This window comes from Prunus mume, linkage group LG3 (genome assembly GCF_029339155.1).
Source record: "Prunus mume cultivar Tortuosa linkage group LG3, ASM2933915v1, whole genome shotgun sequence".
NCBI lineage: Eukaryota > Viridiplantae > Streptophyta > Magnoliopsida > Rosales > Rosaceae > Prunus > Prunus mume.
In genome coordinates, this window is record NC_142700.1 from 21,742,113 (window position 1) to 21,749,944 (window position 7,832).

Genomic DNA, 7,832 nt, shown 5'->3' on the forward strand with positions numbered 1-7,832 from the left:
GTTAATTTCCTTAACTTCCAACGTAGTGTAGATGTGGTGATGTTAACGTAGACTTGTTGTTGGGTGCATGATTCCAATATAGGATTGTTGCTGGGTGCATGGTTCCAGCATAGGATTTTCTGCTTTTCCTGAATCAAATATGTGTTAGGAGTAGAAAGAAAATAAAAAAAACTATTGTTATTTCTTTTTTCTTTTTTCTTTTTTTGGTTTATTTTGAAAATAAAAGAAGTAAATAGTTTAGAAAAATTAGGTTGCCTCCCAATAAACGCTTTATTTTAAGTCTGTAGCTAGACATTGCAAAAGTCTAGTGGTCAAATCACTGGTTCCTTCAGAGTCAATGACTCGTTTGCAATGTCGAAAGGTGCCTCCACGTAGGGCTTCAGCCTGTGACCATTCACCTTGAATGCGTTTCCTTTAGCATCATTAGTTAGTACAATTGCCCCATGAGAAAAAACTTGAGTCACCAGGTAGGGTCCAGTCCAACGAGATTTTAATTTCCCTGGAAATAACTTGAGCCTTGAACTGAGTAACAGAACCTTTTGCCCTGGTTGAAATTCCTTTTGTAAAATTTGACTATCATGAAATGCCTTAGTTCTTTCTTTGTAGATGCGAGAACTATCATAAGCACCTTGACGAATTTCCTCTAGCTCATTTAACTGCAATTTCTGCTTTTCCCCAGCTGAGTCATTTGCGAAATTTAACTCTTTAATGGCCCAATAAGCTTTATGCTCCAGCTCCATAGGTAGATGACAAGCTTTCCCATAAACAAGTCGGAATGGGGACATCCCAATAGATGTCTGTGGGTGGTAAGGTGTAGCCACGCGATGATTAATGCCATACTTTACTAGTAGGTTAGCAAATGGTTTATTAATGAAATGCTTCCTCCCATCGCTAAGAATAATGCGTGGAATTCCAAAACGTGGAAATACAACCCCTTGGAGGAACTTCAGGACCACTGATCCTTGATTGGTTGGTGCTGCAATGGCTTGGTTCCCTTTGAAACATATTCCATAGCCACTAAAATGTATTGGTTCCCTTTAGAAGATGGGAATGGTCCCATGAAATCAATACCCCAAATATCAAACAGTTCAACAATTAGGATACTTTGCTGGGGCATCTCATTCCGTCTGGATTTATTGCTGACCCTTTAACACCTATCACAAGCCTTGCACCAATTCTGTGAATCTTTAAAAAGTATTGGCCAAAATAACCCACTCTGTAGGATTTTCTCTACTGTCCTTTTCTGCCCAAAATGTCCTCCACAGGCACAGTGATGAGCAAACTTTAAAACACTTTCCCGTTCAGCTTTCGGAATACACCTGCGAATTATCTGGTTTGGACAATACTTTTATAAGTAGGGTTCATCCTAGAAATAGTGCTTCGCATCAGACAAAAACTTCTTTTTCTGCTGGTAGGAAAAATCTGGATGCACCACACCCTTAGCCAAATAATTGACAATATCTGCAAACCAAGGTGTATCAATTTGGATAGCAAATAGTTGTTCATCTAGGAAACTTTCACTCAATGGTTGAGAATCTGCCTCCGTAGCTGCTGGAATAATTAATCTTGATAAATGGTCAGCCACAACATTCTCACTGCCCTTCTTGTCTTTAATCTCTAGGTCAAATTCTTGAAGTAAAAGAACCCAACGAATCAACCTAGGCTTTGCATCTTTCTTAGACAACAAGTATTTTAGGGTAGCATGATCAGTATAAACAATTACTTTAGCCTTAACCAAATAAGACCGAAATTTCTCTAGTGCGAACACAACTGCTAACAATTCTTTCTCTGTAGTTGCATAGTGAAGTTGTGTATCATTGAGAGTACGACTTGCATAATAAATGACATGGGGAAGCTTATCTTTCCGCTGCCCTAAAACTGCCCCGACAGCATAATCTGATGCATCACACATTAGCTCGAATGGTAAACCCCAATCTAGTGCAGCAATGATGGGTGCCGAAGTTAGGAGTGCTTTCAACTTGTTGAACGCTTCTAAACAACTCTCATCAAAATTAAATGGTGCGTCCTTAGCCAATAAATTGCACAAAGGTCGACTAACCTTGGAGAAATCCTTGATGAACCGGCGATAAAAACCTGCATGTCCTAAGAAGGACCTCACACCTTTAAATGATGTAGGGGGTGGCAGCTTTGCAATAACTTCAATCTTGGCTTTGTCAACCTCAATGTCTTTGCTAGAAATTGAATGACCCAAGACAATTCCATGTTTCACCATGAAATGACACTTTTCCCAATTTAGCACTAAATTTGTTTCTTGACATCTCTCAAGAACTAATGATAAATTCTGCAAGCACTGATCATATGAATCCCCAAAACCAAAAAAATCATCCATAAAAACTTCCACATTATTTTCGAACAAGCCAGAAAAAACACTCATCATACAACATTGAAATTTAGCAGGTGCATTGCATAATCCAAACGGCATCCTCCGATAAGCATAAATACCGAATGGACAAGTGAAAGTGGTTTTCTCTTGATCCTCTGGTGCAATTGGAATCTAATTATATTCAAAATACCCATCAAGAAAACAATAAAAAGCACGCCCAGCCAACCGTTCCAACATCTGGTCAATGAAAGGCAATGGAAAATGGTCTTTTCTTGTCCATGTGTTAAGCTTTCGGTAATCTACACACATTCTCCAACCCGTAGTCAATCGTGTAGGAACTAACTCATTGTTATCATTTTTCACCACTGTGATACCTGTCCGCTTAGGCACAACTTGTGTACGGCTAATCCATTTACTATCAAAAATATGATAAATCATACCTGCATAAAGTAATTTCATAACCTAAATTCTGACCACCTCTTTCATAATTGGGTTAAGATGGCATTGAGCATCGACTGTTGGCTTCAAGTCGTCTTCAATTAAAATTCTGTGCATACATATTGCTGGGCTGATACCCTTGATGTCCGTAATTATCCATTCCAATACATTTTGATATTTTCTCAACACACGAAGCAATTTATCTTCCTCTGTGGTAGTGTCTCTGTAGCTCTTAGATATGCATATTTCAGATGTTCTGGTAAAGGTTTAGCTCCAATTTTGGTGGCTATTGTCTGGAAGGTTTAAGGGGCTGTTTAGGTTCCCTTAAACTCTCGTACACATTCCTAAACTTTGGCAACAATATGGGCAGACTGTTCAATGCATGAATGTACTCAAGAACACCTTTATCTTCAGAATTTGTCCTAAGTTCCCCTTGTAAAACATGCAGCAACTGATCTGTTTTTCAACTGGCATAAAAACTATCTCGAACCATACTGTCTACCACATCAATGTGCATACATTCTTGCTGTTCAGCAGGACCTTTCACTATCTCAAACAAATTAAACACCACAGATTGGTCCTGAACTCGTAAAGTCAATGTTCCAGCTACCACATCAATTAAAGTCTTAGCTATGGCCATAAACAGCCTTCCCAATAACACCCCTTGGATAAGTGATTGAACGGTCAGGCAGTTGAAGTATAATTGATGTAGGCTTTAAATATCCTCGCCCCAATAGTTGGAAAATAGAAAAAGACATCAAATTAATACTTGCACCCAAATCAATTAAAGCACTTTCAAAGTTAGAATTTCCAATGGTACAAGAAATATTAAAACTCCCTGGATCTTTTTTCTTAGGTAGCAGTTTGTGTAGCAAAATGACTTTGTCCAAATCTGCAAGCTTCCTTTTGCTGCTGCAAACTTCTTTCAAAAATTTGACATATGATGGAATTTTCTTGATCACATCCAGCAATGGAATGTTGATTTGAACCTTGGATAATGTCTGCATAAAGTCCTTGCTGATCCCTCGCTTTAGGAATTACACGGTTAGGATAGGGCAGTGGAGGGTCATAAACACGTTGTAAAGCCTATTTTAGGAGAGTTTCGGATATGCCAGATTATGTTTTTCTGCAGTTTTGGCAGGTTCTGCTGATGCAAAATTTTCTACATTATCCTCCACTATTTACTGCTCCTTTTTAATGCTATGTTGACGATTGTCATAGCTTTTTCCACATCGTAGAGTCCAAACAACGTTGCAATCTTCACGTCCTTTTGGATTAGGCACTGTTTGACTAGGAAATTTGCCTTTTTCTCTATCTGAAATCTGTGCAACTAGCTGTCCAAATTGTTGTTCCAAACTTTTAATTGATGCTTCCACATTTTGAAATCTTTGATTGTTGCCCTCGATGAATGATTGAGTTGTTGCTGCCAGTTTAGCAAGTTGATCATCCAGAGATGGTTTAGATGGAGCAAATGGTCTTTGTGCATGCTGGAATGGTTTTGCATTATTCTGATTGTCACCCTATTTGAAATTAGGGTGATCCCTCCATCCTGGATCGTAATGATTAACATATGCATCATTCCTAGGCCTTTGATAGTTGTTCATCATATTAACATGTTGCTCAACAACCTCTGGGTAGGATTCTCTATGCGGGCAGCCAACGATATCGTGTGTAGCCATACTGCAGATAGTGCAAACTGTTGTTGCAGGTGGCTGCTGTGTAGAACTTGCTATATGTTGTAAAATAATGTCAAACTTCGCATCAATTTTCTTCTCCATTTTTTCCATTTGTGCAGACATGTTGGGATAACCTACTGATAACTCAAAAATGCCCCTTTTCTGTGAATGTTCTGCTGCCCATTGCTGAGATGTTGGATTAAGCCCGTAAAAAAAAATATTCATCTGTGTATCTGAAATGATATTAGCATGTGGACACTTAATGTATATCTCTGTATATCTTTCCCATGCTTCATGAAACTCTTCATTAGGCTTCTGTGTGAATGCCACAATCTCCCTCTTGTAATTCAATGTCTTGGATGCTAGATAATATTTGTTCAGGAATTTGTGTGTAACTGCTGCCAAATAGTAATGCTATTAGCTGGTAGAGTGAATAACCAAGTTTCTGCCTTGTCCTTCAAAGTGAAAGGGAAAAGACGTAACTTAATAGCTTCAGCAGAAAAACCCATAATCAAAATATTTTTGCAACCCATAATAAATTTTGCAATATGTATGTTTGCATCTTCATTAGGCAGCCCACGGAATGTTGGTAAAATTTCAAGCAAATGGTGCTTGACCTCGAATGAATCACCCTCTTCTTGTTCAGGATACACAATGCAATTGGGGACATCAGTGGCACGGGCTGCCAACGACTCTCTGAGTGGTCTACCTGTTGCAGGTAATTCTAACGCTATGTTTCCCTTGTCCACAAAATTTGCAAACAAATTCTGCAGAAAAGTGCCCTTCAATGAACAATCCCAGGCCCAGTTAACTTTTCTTCGCTGTCTGTGTAAGGTGCGCTCTGTTCGCTTCAAACTATGCAATCTATGCAGTTCCTGGTCCGGTTTGGACCATGCAGCCTGCAGAATCAGAAACAGAAACAAAATTGTTCAAATATATATATATATTGACGAAAAATAAAAAATATATCAAAAAAGGTTTAAACAGAAATAATCTAAAATAGTCCCAAGCAACGGCGCCAATTTCTTGATAGGATTTTTAGTACCTGTGCAAATAGGGTTAAAATCACATAAAATACTTGCAAGAATACAAGGCTACTATAGAATAGATGCTCAAGGCCTATTTAGCAATTTAAGTAAACACAATTTCCAAATAACTACTTAAGATAAAAGGTTGAGAAAGATGTTTAAGAAATTGGTTGATACTAAAAATGAATTTTAAACAAAAAACAAATATGATTGAAGGAAAAAAAAGTTTTAAATACCAATTTATAAAAGCACTAGGGTTTCACCATCACCTCGCAATCCTATGAATTTTTACCAATTACTTATGATTTGCACATGCCACTTTGAAGGTTAGGTTTTACTAATTTATATTCTACTTGGAACCTCCAACATGGAACGTATATCAAACATGCAACCTGTTTGAACGTTCGGATCAAATCTAAACATGAAAGACTCATTAAGTTCTGTGAAAACCCTTTGAAAAACTTTGCAACCCTTAAGACGTGGTGTTCATCTTAAGTGAAATTACAATTATTAATCACAAGAAGCCAGCGTCAATTTTAGGGAACCTTCCGACCAAAATTGCATCTAATTACTTTTCTAAAGATCTTAATGGTGATCAGGCATTAAGACAATTAGATAGTTTAAAATAGTGATTAACAATTCAAAGTATGCATGCACTCAATCATAAGCAATTAAATAAAAATCACATATTCATGCTCAGGTTCAAGGCTTCACCCTAGTAAAAGAAAATTAGTTACGCATATTCATAATTGAAATCCAAGAAAATATCATTAAGAAGAAAAGAACGGAAACACCTTAAAGTTGCGAAAACCCAAAACCCTAGCAATTGCTCTCCACAATGTCATGTTCAAAAGTGAAAAAGAAGATCCCAAAAATTGCTGTGAAAACCAACTTAAATATTTCCTAAAACCTAGCTGCCCAATCCCCACAAGGAAACTAAGTTAAAATAAAATAATACTATGACATAAAATCCAAATTGGATTAGGAGAATCTGCCCACAATCTGCCCAGCCACGTTTTGGTCTCGAATCTCCTCCAAATCTGGCCCAAGATAGCTTGTTTTGAAGATAAAAATATTCTGAACACTTCTTCAGAAGGCCACGAACCCATTCGAGGTCATCTTGGGCTCGAAAAATGCAATAAAAGCGGAAAACGTCACTATTCCAGCACTGCACATTGCTCCTTTATTTATTCGCCAGGAAATTATCGCTTGGTAGAAGAATCTGATCTTTTGATACCATCAAGCCAACTGACTCACGAACGTCCTTCAACTGGAATTACTCCACAATTCATCCGTTTGATTATGTTTTGCTCCATAGGAAGTCGGAAGCCCTATATTGGAAATATAATTCAAAGTATCAGAACTCTTTCAAAATATTAACCAAAATATACTAAGAATGGGGTTAAATATATAATATAAAATATACCCATCAATAAGCCTTTGGCTCAGGCACCTTTATCTTGGTCGTCATTGAACCCTCATGACTCAAAGCACTGCCACTCACAGCAAGCTTCACCACGCTCAATTCTATCTCTACCTCCTTGAGCTTCCCACCGACGGCCTCCGCTAAGCCATCCATATCACCTAGAACATTGGTGACCTTTTTCTCCATCGAAGCTTTCAATTCTCCGAGGATTTTCTCGATCTCTACTATCTTGGCATTGAGATCATCCATCTGGGAAACCATACTCTCGGCTTACTCTCCAGACACGGTACCAAGGAAATTCTCTATCCTTGTTACTCTCTCTTTCAAGGAATCACTACATCCTGCCATTCCTCCGCAACCTCAAGACTGTTTCTTGCTCGAAAATTACCACAACACGGATCCCAGGGGACAATCCGCAATTCGAACTCCACTCGAATACTCCAGAGACATGACTAAAGCACGCTCTGATACCAACTGTAATAGGGGTGAAAAATGCCTTTAATTTTTTGACCATTGTCCGGCACTTGGACTCCTCCTAAGTCAGTCTTCTCTTCACCTCCAAACCCGCGAGGCTTCAAAGTACATGCAGTGGAACAAGTGACACCAACAAACACAAGTGAGACTTGCCTCACACAGGAAACTTTCGCACACACATGTACGGGAAAGCTCCCAACCTTCTATTCACAATAGCAAAGGATTACAAGTTTTCACTTTCAGTTGGATTACCACATCACTTGGTATCTCAACCACACCTTCACAAGGTATTTATAAGCCTACACTATATAGATGACCATCTACTTAAGAAACTTTGCCAACCGTTAGATCAGCCATCTAGACACATTTTCCCTACTCAAAACCTATCTAGCATTCCCAAGCCGCCACCTTGCAGCCCACTCTTGTCATGGAGCAGATTTTCCTCC

The 7,832-nt window shown here is 38.5% G+C and overlaps 1 non-coding gene and 1 pseudogene across 1 annotated transcript; one reads left to right on the plus strand and one right to left on the minus strand.

Moving 5' to 3' along the window:
* Positions 1-311: 311 nt before the first annotated feature.
* LOC103326768 (uncharacterized) lies at positions 312-1,117 on the minus strand (annotated as a pseudogene).
* A 3,582-nt stretch (positions 1,118-4,699) lies between these two features.
* LOC148919097 (small nucleolar RNA R71) lies at positions 4,700-4,806 on the plus strand. The gene has a single exon (XR_016125749.1). It is a non-coding gene; the product is annotated as a small nucleolar RNA R71 (small nucleolar RNA).
* The last annotated feature ends 3,026 nt before the right edge of the window (positions 4,807-7,832 follow it).